Source organism: Phyllostomus discolor, chromosome 2 (assembly GCF_004126475.2).
Source record: "Phyllostomus discolor isolate MPI-MPIP mPhyDis1 chromosome 2, mPhyDis1.pri.v3, whole genome shotgun sequence".
Taxonomy (NCBI): domain Eukaryota; kingdom Metazoa; phylum Chordata; class Mammalia; order Chiroptera; family Phyllostomidae; genus Phyllostomus; species Phyllostomus discolor.
In genome coordinates this window covers 58,597,794-58,610,451 of record NC_040904.2, presented here as the reverse complement: position 1 = coordinate 58,610,451, position 12,658 = coordinate 58,597,794, and the positions used below count along the sequence as shown (strand labels likewise).

Genomic DNA, 12,658 nt, shown 5'->3' with positions numbered 1-12,658 from the left:
GCAGTTCTAGAATTAAAAATTAAATTAGTATTTTTGAATATTTGCTGGAATAATGGTAAAATGAAGAAAAAGCAAACTATTATAATAACACAAAGTAGAAAAATTATGTATAAAATAATTATTATAATTATTATTTATCTGAGCCACACCACCCTGACAGGTGTGGCTCAGATAGTTGGAGCATCATTCCATAAACCAAAAGTTTGTGGGTTTGATTCCTGGTCAGGGCACCTGCCTTGGTGGTGGGTTTAGTTGCTGGTTGGGGCACATACAAGAGACAAAAGATCAGTGCTTGTCTCATGTCAGGTTTCTCTCTCTCTCTTTCCTTTCCTTCTTCTCTCTCTAAAACCAATAGGCATGTCCTCAGGTGAAGTTTAAAAAAAAAAAGAAACCGAAATTGATCACTTGTGTTTCATAAGTATTCATCCTGTTAAAGAAATAATAATTATAATTAAATAATAGATGGGATAAAAAACAGAATGATTACAACTGAAAATGAATAAACTATAAAATTGGGTCAAGAAACTCATGGAAAGAATTAGGAAGATGGGAAGAAATTATAAAGGAAAAGTTAAGATATGTAAAATTAAGACATCAAAATCTAATTATTAAGCAATAAAGGGGAGGAAAAATTAGAGAAGAAGTTGTTGAGGAAATAATCATGTACAATTTCTTAAAACTAAAATAAGTTTAAATAAATCATATTGAATAGATCCTAGGATACCAAATAGGATCAATGATGAAAAAAACTCACATATAGATGTATTATGGGAAAATTTAAAAATATCAATATTGAGAAAATTCCAAAAGCTTGTAGACAGATTAGATCTTCACAAAAAGATGAACCTCAGACTTCTCTGTAGTAACGTTTAAAGCAAGAATTAGGTGAAGGAAAAAAGTTTGAGCATGAGATTTTATTCTATTCTATTATTATTTAATATTTTGATGTAAAAATATAAAGAATAATAAAATAGGCACTATATATCTACTATATAGGTTATGAAGTAATAAATCATTACATTTCTTGTGGAAGTACTTTTCTCCCCACAACAAATCAAATTTCTTCCCAGTATGCTGACATTGGTAGACATCCTTCCATGAATCTGCTCATATTTTTAGTACTTATGAATACACTTCTAGACACTATATTATTTCATTATTTTGTTCTGTGCATTTTTAAAATAAAGAAGCCAGATGTCTTACTATCATTATTAAGCTGTCATTTATTTTGATGCAGAGATGTTTCTTCTTCTGCATACAATAAAAATAGTCAAAGAGGTATATGGAAAAATCAAGATAGTACTGCATATCTTTTGATGCATGCAGCTAAACAAAATTATTTCCACTCTAGAATTTTTCAGTGGACACAAACAGGAACTCAGTGATGGATATGTAGGCATAATATTACTTAAGTCCTTTACAGAGAATAAATAATGCCAGCATCAAAATCTATGTCCTTAGAACTGTTTTTCACCATACAGTTTTAGGAACTCTGGACAATTTTAGTTAGATTCTAGTTTGAAACTCACCAGTAGATTGTGCAAAAGGTATAAATTATGTTTATTTTCAATCATTGATAAGCTAATGAAATTTTTCTTCCAATATCATAGTTATAAAAGCAGTGTCTACGTTCTCATTGATAACATTAAAAATTTCTACTTTTAATCTCCTCTCCATCACTCATTAAGATATTGTGAGACTAAATTGTTTCATAATGATATACTTAGGGTTTCCACTTTCACTCCTTAAGTAGCATTATTTCCCTTATGCAGCCAACTTGATCAGTGAACTTGCTCATAACATGATCTGCTGACAGGTTCTATATATTCAGGGAAAGGTTAACTTCTGCTACCTTTCTGGATAGAAAACAGTTTACTAGATGATTTCTCACTTTCTAAGCACCAAATTAATCTTGTTTGCTCAATTTTTTCCCAATTTCTTGAACCCTAGATTAAATGGCATTTCACCAAACTGTTTAAGATTATTGATTCTAAATGTTCTGCTACAATTTTCCTGTGTTATTTACTCATTTTAAAATATTTTTATTTTTAAATTATCAAAGATTTACAGAAGACTGTAAACAAATGAACAAGAAAGTCGTGTGTACCTTTCTGTAGGCTCACTCAGTATTAATGTCTTACACATCTATACTACAACATCAAAACCAAGAAACTGACATTGGTACAATTCATAGAGCTTATTTAAATTTCACAAGTTATACATGTAATTTTATGCAATTTTATCATACCTGTATACTTTGTGTGACCGACACCACCACCAACATACTCAACTGTATTGTCACCACAAGACTCCCTCCTGTTTTCTCTTTGTAGCCACACCCATATCCTTCCCCCAGCATTAGTTTCTGGCAACCACCTGTCTATTCTCCATAACTAGGTTATTTTTATGAATATTACATTAAATCATACAGTGTGTATTTTTTGGAAATTGGTCTTTTACAGTCAGTATAATTCCTTGAGGGTCATCCAATATCTTGCCTATATCAATAGTTCGGTGCTTCTAATTGCTGAGTACTATTTCATACTATGGATACACCACTGCTTGTCTTACCATTCATCTGTTGAAGGACACCTGATTTTTTCCAGTTGTTTTTAAGCTATTACAAATATGGTTGCTGTGAACGTTCATGTATAGGATTTTTTTGTGGCTATAAGTTTTAATTTCTGTCAGATAAGTGCCCTAGAGTGCAATTGCTAGGTGGTATGATGAGCCCATTTAGTTTTTAAAGAAACTGTTTTAAAGAAACAGATTATTTTTCAGAGTGATTTTATTATTTTATGTTCCCACCAGTAGTTTTTCACCAAATTTATGAAGTTTTCAACCCTTATTTCTTTGAATACTCTGTCAGTCTTACTCTTTTTCTGGGACTCTGATAATATAAATGTTAGGTCTTCTGCTATTCTACTGATTCCTGAGGCTCTGTTTTTTTATTGTCTATGTTTATATGTTTTTTAGATTAAATTCTATTGATCTGTTGATCTGTCTGTGATTATCTGTACCTTAACTTTCAAAAAGGTTTTCATTTTGTTTACTGTGTTTTTCAGTTATTTAACTTTCATTTGTTTAACACTTTTACTTATTTTCTGAGATTTTTTACTTTATATGTTTTAAGAGAATTGTAATTGATTGTTGAGGCATATTTAGGACAGAAACTTTAAAATCTTTATAAGCTAATTCTAACATCTGATACATTGCAGTATTTACTCAGTTGATTGTTTTCTTACTCCAGTTGTGATTTTTCTGGTTTTTGGCATGACAAGTGGTTTTCAACTGTATCATGGACATTGTAGTTATGATGTTTTGAAGTCTTGTGATTTTACTTAACTCTTATTTTAAGAGGTATTTGCTAAGTTTAAGTTCAGTGCTTAGGTTCTGGTCTGTTTTTTTTATTTAATTAATTTATTTTTTAGTTATTTTATTGTTGTTCAGTTACAGTTGTCTGCATTTCCCCCCCACCCCAGCCAAACCCACCTCCTTCCCCTGCTTCCACCTTCCTCCTGGGCTTTGTCCATATGTCTTTTATAGTAGTTCCTAAAAGCCCCTCCCTTCTTTATCCCTTCTCCCCTCCCCTCTGGTTATTGTTAGATTGTTCTTAATTTCAGTGTCTCTGGTTATATTTTGTTTTCCTTTTTCTTTCGTTGATTATGATTAAAGGTGAGATCATATGGTATTTGTCCCTCACTGCCTGGCTTATTTCACTTAGCACAATGCTCTCCAGGTCCATCCATGCTGTCGCAAAGGGTAGGAGCTCTTTCTTTCTCTCTGCTGCTTTATTCACATTGTTACAGAACAAACAAGGGGGGCCTGGGACGATATACTATTACTGAAAGAAGCCCCCAGGTCTGTTATGTCTGCCGCCAGAGGAAAGACGAATCTCAATGCCAGAGATTTGTGAAAAGGAAAGGAAATGTTTATTTAATGCTATACAAACTTAAAGTAGTGACCTAATGTCTTCATCAAAACAATTCTAAAATCTCTTAAAAACACCCACAAACAGACACAGTCCTTCCTTGCCCCTTTGCCCAGTCCAGAGTACCGTATCTCAGGAAAGGAAATAGAAGTCCATGGCTCAGGCAGTCCTCTGGTTATTCCCAGTTAGTACTCCATCTTGACTGGGAGACCTCCCGGGGTTCCTGGTACTCTCAGCTGTGTCACCAGGATCTCTGCTAAAACCAGGTGGTGGTTCCCCCTTCTAAAGCTGTGGGGGTCTCCACTCTGGCAAAGGCACGTGGTCCTCTCTCCCAAGGCCAGGGGAGTCCCCACTCAGCCAAAACCGTATGCTTCTCCCCTCAATGGCTGCTGTGTCTGGGTTTAAATCCCCACACCAATCTTCCTCTGCAGCCCCATTTCCTACTCCTCCTACACTCGGACATACTTGCCCTCGATCTGCTGTCTTTTCCAGCTTTTCTGGTCACCATCGTGGGTCTGGGCAGGTGTGACCCCATGTCATGGAGCCAATCTTCTCTGAGCTCCCACGCAGGCACTGTCACTTGGGGGATCTGCCCCCCAGTCACATCTTGGGGGGGAGGTCCCTTTTCATCTCCCTGGCCTAGAGCATGGCCATAGCTATTTAGCATATCTAAGTGACCAGCCAAAGGCTATAGGTATGTTAAATGACCATGCCATGGATTAGCTGCAAAGCTGCCCTGCATGTTCTTGCCCTGTGTGCCCCTTCCCCTAACTCACACCTGTGGGGGAAGGGGTGGAGACATCTTAAAACCTCCTGGATACCTTGAGTTCTGGACCCCATTTCAAATGCCCATTTGGGGTCCTCCCTCTTGGCTGCACCCTGTAACACCATGACAGTTCAGTTTTCAGAACTCTTGTAATGCTATTTCAGCATGCTTCACTCTTGGGGTACTTCTGGAGCTCTCCTTTAGTCCCTTCCAGTAACATCTGTGGGGTAAATGGTACTGGGTGTTATTGGGCTGTGGGTGGAAGGGACCTGGGCTTGGATCTCCTCATGTCACTGGGACACTCAGGAGCTGCTTACACTAGCCCTGTTGTGGTAGACCCCTGCACTGCTGATGTTTTGATGGTGAGTGGAGACTAGGAATGCCTGAGGCTTCCCTGCTGCCATTGCTGCTAACAGATGAGGCTGCCATTGGGGCCTGGGTTGTAAAGCAGCAATTGGGGCTTCCTCCAGGTCTGTGCGGGGCTCTCTTTTATTGTTCTTATGGTCACAGAAAGCAGACATTCTTGGGGATGTGTATCTGTGAGTGTGTTTGCGTATGTTGGGAATTGCTGCTGTAGGTCTTTCTGGTATCTTTCCCACCAGTGTATGGTTGGTTAAAAGAAGACCCAGAATCTCACACATTGTTATTCCTTAAGTTCTGATCATTGTTGTAAGACGTAAACAAAACAATGTATGGATAGTACAATGAATAGCACAAAATAGGGGATCATTAATGATACATAGTTGTGTTTTACTTAACCCAAATAAATCTCTGCAAGATATACAAAATTATGACAGCTGTATCAATTATCTAGAGAATATTTTGTAGTATGTACATTATTTTTCCACTTAAAATTTTCTAATTGTTTTCCTCCTTTCCTTCTCCTTCTCATTCTGTTAAGGTGGCAGTACAAAATACATTTGAAAAGCACTATTTATACAATTAGCTGTGATATCAATAGCAACAAAAAGTAGCTAATATTTATTAAGCAATTATTCTGTCTGGCATTGTACTAGGGAGTCTATATTCCTAGCACTTATTTTTGCTATTACTTTATTCATTGTTATGGAGGAAGAAGTCATTTGCTCTTCCTGCAGTTAGTGGTGACCGACTGAGAATCTTACCAATTATCTTAATAATTCAGATAGAAAGAGTATGCCTAATATTTCTTTTGTATTCCCTCACCTTTTGTAGTGCTGCTGCACCCTAGGAAGAGAGGAGATGCATGTGGAGAAATTGACTCTGAGCTGCCCCTCCCCCACAGTTTTCACTCACAAAACATGCTAGTCTAAACTGCCACATACAGCCCCTTCTTCTTGAAGATGTCACTGATTTTTGGGTTATCCATAAACATCCAAAATATTTTAATATTACTGGGATTTCATGTTCTTATGTCTTTGGGTTTCTAAAATATATAGTTGTCATATTTTTCTGTTTCCCAGTAGATTTTGAGCTTTGTTAGTACAGAAACTGCATCTTATTTGTCTTAGTGCCTTGAGAACTTAGTATTGTACCTTTTACACAGAGATGTCCTCAAACTATTGTTAAGTGACTATTTTGAATAAATCACTCCCTTCACTTGCACGCATGTACACATACAACCCCCCTTACTTTCTAGGGGGTTGATATGGCTGTCACAGTTCTGTGTATCTAGCACAGATTTATTTAGGCTAAGTAAAAAACACTATATGAGCAGTGTTGGCTCCTGTGAAAAGTTGGGCTCTGAGAGCAATAGCTGGGAGAAAAAGGGGTTTGCAAAATGAATAGTCTGTGCTTCTCTGTTAAGGACTGGAGAGATGAGAGCAAACAAGAAGTTAAGTGTGCTGACGTGACCTTGGACATTGTTCTGGGCTCCCAGCTAATCTTATTCTGCCACCTCAGTCAAAATAGTTTTTTTAATTAAGGTCTTTGTTCTCATCTGTCAAATAAACGTGCTGAACATGACCTTCACAGGGTATTCCTCAGGAAAAGCTAATAAATGATTGCAAAATCTGAGAGAAGGAAAAACACTGGGTAAATCTTGAATAATAAACCAGGACCTTTCTGTGCTAAGTCAAACTAAGAGGCATCTAATTTGCAGTCTTCCAGTATTTGACTATCTGTTGCAAGAAAGAGAATCACAAAAAATGTATATATAGAAGAAAAGCTGACAGTTGAAAAACTAAAATGAAAAGTAACGACATAAACAATGTTAGAAGATGCCTTCAAGGAGACGAGTTATCTGGAAGTTGAGATCTCAATTTAGAACATTTCTTTCTCTCTAATTGTTGTTATGTGTACTGCTGCAACATGATGAAATAGCCATAAACTTAGTGTGATAGGCTTGCTGAATAATTTAATTATAATTTAACATTTACTTTTATGCTATGCAATTACTTACATTGCTTTTTGCTGAAGACAATACATTTAAGCAGCTGCACACAATGAAAAAAATAGCTGACAGGGTCAATTCTAAAGTTATACTAAGGTTTAGTTACATTCCTTTTTCACCCAGTGGACTTAACAAATTAGGCGGCATGAGACTAATTGAAAGAAAATCAGATAAGTAATCAGGAACCCTTGCTTCTTCTCTAAACATTCGCATGATTGAGCTCTCTGAATTTTGTAATTTGCTCCATCTTTAGTGATTAAATCCCTATTTTCTTATCTATAAACATTGTCATTGGATGGTCAGTTTTCTTTCATTCACTAACATTCTGTGAAAATGATAACTAATGTTGCTTATAGAATCCCAGAAAGGCTGTGTTGTTTATGAGATTAAATCCATTCCAAAAGCAAGTTATTTACTCATGTTGGGTGTCTACTTTATGTTATTGTTGAAGACTAGTTTATAAAATTTGTCTGTTATTTTGTACTCTAGATTCCTTATATTTTCCCCTTCCTGAAAGTTTGCAATACAAGTAACTTTCCTATTAGTTTTACTGCAAAATATTTGTTGCCTGTTTACAATGCAAAAATGACTACACAAAAACATCAGTTAAGATATTTGTGTGTCAAATATCATTTCCATGTTGTCTCTGTGACTTGAGAAATATTCCATGTTAATTTAATTTAATAATTTAATTTAATTTTTATTTTATTTATTTATTTTTAGAGAGAAGGAAAGGAAGGGAGAAAGAAAGGAAGAGAAACATCAGTGTGTGGTTGCCTCTTGTGTGCCCTCCACTGGGGACCTGGCCTGCAACCCAGGCATGTGCCCTGACTGGGAATCAAACTGGTGACCCTTTGGTTTGCAGGCTGGTGCTCAAACCACAGAACCACACCAGCCAGGGCTCCATGTTAATTTTAATATTAAAAGAGATATCTTTTGCTATCAATACGTCAGTTTTCTCTTGCATAATTCTGACAGTAAACAGTATCTGTTAGAAATACAAGTTCCAAGTAAAGGGCATAACTTAGATGCTTGTATTTTTAAAGGAGACATAGACATTTTTTAGTCAATTTAAAAGTTTTTATGGAGAATGCCAGGCATGTTTTAAAACAGTTTTAAAGAGATATAATTAACATAGAAATCTCACCAACCTAAAATATACAATTCAGTCCTTTAAAATGTATTCACATTGTTGTGTATCACCACAATCTAATTTTAAAACATTTTCGCCAGTCCTAAGGAAAGCTCACTAAGCCACATCTCCCCTCCCTTCTCCTCCTAAGCAACCAGTTATCTGCTTTTTGTCTCTCAAATCGATTATTCTGAATATTTTCAATAAGTGAAATCTAGTACATGTGTTTGTGATTTCTTTCTCTTAGTAAAATGCTTCCATGGCCTAGCAATGCGGTAGCATGTACCAGTACTTCATTCCTTTTATTTTCAAATGATATATGTTGTATGAATGTAACACATTTCATTTATATATTTATCAGTTGGTTAATATTTGGGCTGATACCAATTTTTGATTATTGGGATATGTTAATATACTTGTTTATAACTTTTTTCTTATTTCAGTTTTTAAATATATTTTTAAAATATACTTCACTGATTATGCTATTACAGTTGTCCCATTTTTTCTCCCCTTTATCCCCCTTCACCCCATATCTTCCATCCCTCCAGCATTACCCCCCACACCAGTTCATGTCCATGGGTTGTACATATAAGTTCTCTGGCTTCTCCATTTCCTATGGTATTCTTAACCTCCCCTTGTCTATTTTGTACTTACCAGTTATGCTTCTTATTCCCTTTATCTTTTCCCCCATTCCCTCTCTTCCCCCTCCATTCTAATAACACTCCACCTGAGCTCCATTGCTGTGATTCTGTTCCTGTTCTATTTGCTTAGCTTTTTTTTTTTAGGTTCAGTTGTTGATAGTTGTGATTTTATTGTCATTTTACTATTCATATTTTTGATCAATTTCTTTTTCTTATATAAGTCCCTTTAACATTTCAGATAATAAGGGCTTGGTGATGATGAACTCTTAACTTGACCTTGTTTGGGAAGCACTTTATCTGCCCTTCCATTCTAAATGATAGCTTTGCTCGATAGAGTAATCTTGGCTGTAGGTCCTTGCCTTCTATGACTTGGAATACTTCTTTCCAGCCCCTTCTTGCCTGCAAGATTTCTTTTGAGGAATTAGCTGATAGTCTTATGGGAACTCCTTTGTAGGTAAATCTCTGCTTTTCTCTTGCTGCTTTTAAGATTCTCCCCTTATCTTTAATCTCGAGTAATGTAATTATGTTGTGCCTTGGCATGTGCTTCCTTGGGTCCAACTTGTTTGGGACTCTCTGAGTTTCCTGGACTTCCTGGAAATCTATTTCTTTTGCCATATTGGGGAAGTTCTCCTTCATTATTTTTTCAAGTAAGTTTTCAATTTCTTGCTCTTCCCTTCTCCTTTTGGCATCCGTATGATTCGTATGTTGGAGTGTTAAAGTTGTCTGGGAGGTTCCTAAACCTCTCCTCATTTCTCTGTACATTGTTTTCTCCTTTCCTCTGGCATTTTGACCACATAAATATTAGAAGTATTGGTGTTTTCTGACAGATTCATGAGCTTTTGTTTAAATTTTTTTCTGTTTCTTTTGTTGCTGTTTTGATTATATAATTGCTATTAAAATGTCTTTAATTCATTGACTCCTCTGTTTCCTTTATTTGGTTACTGAGTCATTCTAAGGAATTTTTTGTTTCAGTTATTATGCATTTTAGCTTTAAGATTATTTGGTTCTTTTCTATATCATTTGTTTTCTTGCAGAGACTTTCTGTATTTTCACCCTTTTAAAAATGTTTCACCTTTAGTTCTTAAAGCTTGGTTATAATAGCTCCTTAAAATCTTTGTCAGATAATCCCAAAACTTGCATCATTTCACAATCAACATCTATTCATTTTCTATTCTTTTGTAAGCTATTGAGATTTTTCTGATTTTCATATGCTGACCAATTTTGGATTGTATCTTGAAAATTTGGTGTATTGTGTTCTGGATTTCTGGATCTTTTTTAATTCCTATAGAGATTGTTTATTTTTGTATGTATACATATATGTGTGTGCATCATGGACATACTTGTATTTTGTCAGTTAATACACCTGGTTAAGTTTAGGCTGAAAGTTCCAAACTCCCTTATGTGGGCTATGGGTATAAGGTGGTTCAATTTTCAGAGAGAGTGCAGTGCTAATTGGCTGCATCTGTGTGTTTTCCATCCAGAGGACAGTCTGAAGCTTTTGGGGTGTTCTATCAGTTCAGTTCTCAGAGCATTTGGTTTGCTGTTTAGAGTCACAGTCGTGATCAGGTTATACACAACTTTATAGGATCACTTTCTTGAATTCCCTTAACAGTCTTTGATACTTTCTGGCTCCCAGAGGCCCCCACTTTTCTCTTCTGTGTAGAAAGCTAGGTTTTTAGCTTCCCCCTCTGCTATGTGCTCCACACAACTATGTCTGCAGGCCCCTCTGGGGCCAAGTAGCAGGATTATAGAGATACAAGAAAAAAATTGAGATACTCTCTCACATTCTCAGGATCACAATTCCTCCTATTAAGAGTGAAGAGTTTCTTTCCCTTGGAGTTCAGGTGCCTGTCCAGATGCTCATGCCCAGCCCTACCACTACTGCTATGTGTTTGCCTGGGTCTAGAATGAGAGAATGGAAATAGTAAAAAGCAAAAACAGTGAATTTTTCTACTCTCTCTCAGCCCTGGGGTTCCCTTCCCTGATGTCCAGACAAGAAATGGAGGGCTTCTCTTATAGCCCTTCCTGCTTATACCCAGAGTGCTGTTCTGGCCTCTGTGCTCCTTTTCAAGTCCAGGCTGAGGGAAAACAAGCAACTCACTTTTACATGGTCTTATTTTGAGTTCTGGCTTCCCTTTCTCATTCTACCTGCTACCATTTAACTTTTCTGTCTTCAGATAGTTGCTTAATGTATTTAGTTGTATTCAGTAGGAGAAACAGAATATGTTTGTTTTTATTTGAACTGGCACCAGAAACTTAAATGCACATTGAAAATATTATATTAAAAATTACTTCTTATTTCTATCTCATTTACTTGTTTTCCCTCCATGAACTTTTAGGTCTACATTTTCTAAACCATTTAAAGCAAATGGTACAAATTGGTTTGGAAAAACACACCTATAGAACAACACCCAGGCCCTCCATTGATATTTAGCCTCATGCTTTAATTACCTTACCATCAAAATTGCTTGTTTATATTCTGGCTGTGCCAGTGGGCCTTTGATTCTGCTGAGCAGAATCAAAGTGTAGGTTATTTTGACCACAAATTTCACGCCCATCAGAAGGTCAGTTTTATGATACTAAAGTAAAATAAATTGAAGCTATAAATGTTCTTTGCATACAACTGGTTAAATAGTGAAGATATTTTATGAGACAGTGGACATATTGTTATATGGTTAGATTCTTTTTGTGATCTCTTTTTTATTTCTGATTAGTTACAAAAAAGTTTTGCTAGTGGAAGACTCAGAAAAATATTAAGTGTTCATATATTTAGATAGAGAAGAATTCTTGTCTTTTCAAACATCTTTGCCTTGATGGATCCCTTTGTCAATATAAAGTTGTGTTTAATCTATATCTATAAAACTTAACTGTAAGGATGGAAAGAATTCACAAACAAAAAAAATACAAATTACCTTTTTCATCTTTAAAGTTACAGTACATGATTCTGTCAGTGTGTGCCATCCTTCAAGAAAGAGTCATGAACAGATGTTTCCCTGCTGTACTGTGGATCCTATCAAACGTCATGTTCTTATTTCACATCATTGTTACAGTGTGGGGGCGATGCCTTAGCAATGTTATCTCAGGTTATCTACATTTACTGTTATTTAGTTACCAATGTTAAATTTTATTGATAATACTGACAGATAAGTAAATAATTACTTTGAGAGTTAGTACAAGTAAAATGTAAAAGAGCCCATTTAGAGTAGAAGCAAACACATGTCAAGATGGTTTTCTTCAAATCTGCCTGGAAAACTAATGTAGGAACCAAATTTCATCCTTAACATAATCTATACCAATATATTTGTAGAATATTTACAGAAAGTTAAAAATCTAATTCACATTTGTTGCATTAAGATTCAAGTAAGTTCTTAATTTTTCCTATATTTTATTTTAGAAGCTAATTAATTCAGAATTGAAATTGTAGCAGAAAAGTAAACATCTCTACAAGTAATCATTAACATGAGTTGTTAGCTTTTTAAATTTTAGTTTTATTGAATTACATTTCTTCATTGCTTACTTATGTCTTGAGGGCTGTGAAAAAAATTTCTTCTTTATATCACCCCGCTAAATTTTATACCCATTTTCTTTAGTTTTACCCATGGCATATAATATTTTCTAAGTAAAAAATTATTAAATAGATATTTAGCAGATGTTGGAATTTAAATTGAATGTGTCAATTTAAATAAAAATTCTTGCATATATGTGTATATATATGTATATATATACACACACACACATTTGAGAACAATGACACATTGAAATGAAAGAAATATTTTAACAATTCTCCCTTCTCATTATAGGAGAGTATAAAACTCCA

The 12,658-nt window shown here is 35.4% G+C and overlaps 1 pseudogene; it reads left to right on the top strand.

Annotated features, from left to right (window-relative positions):
* The first annotated feature begins 5,076 nt into the window (after positions 1-5,076).
* On the top strand, positions 5,077-11,910 carry LOC114488090 (annotated as a pseudogene).
* The last annotated feature ends 748 nt before the right edge of the window (positions 11,911-12,658 follow it).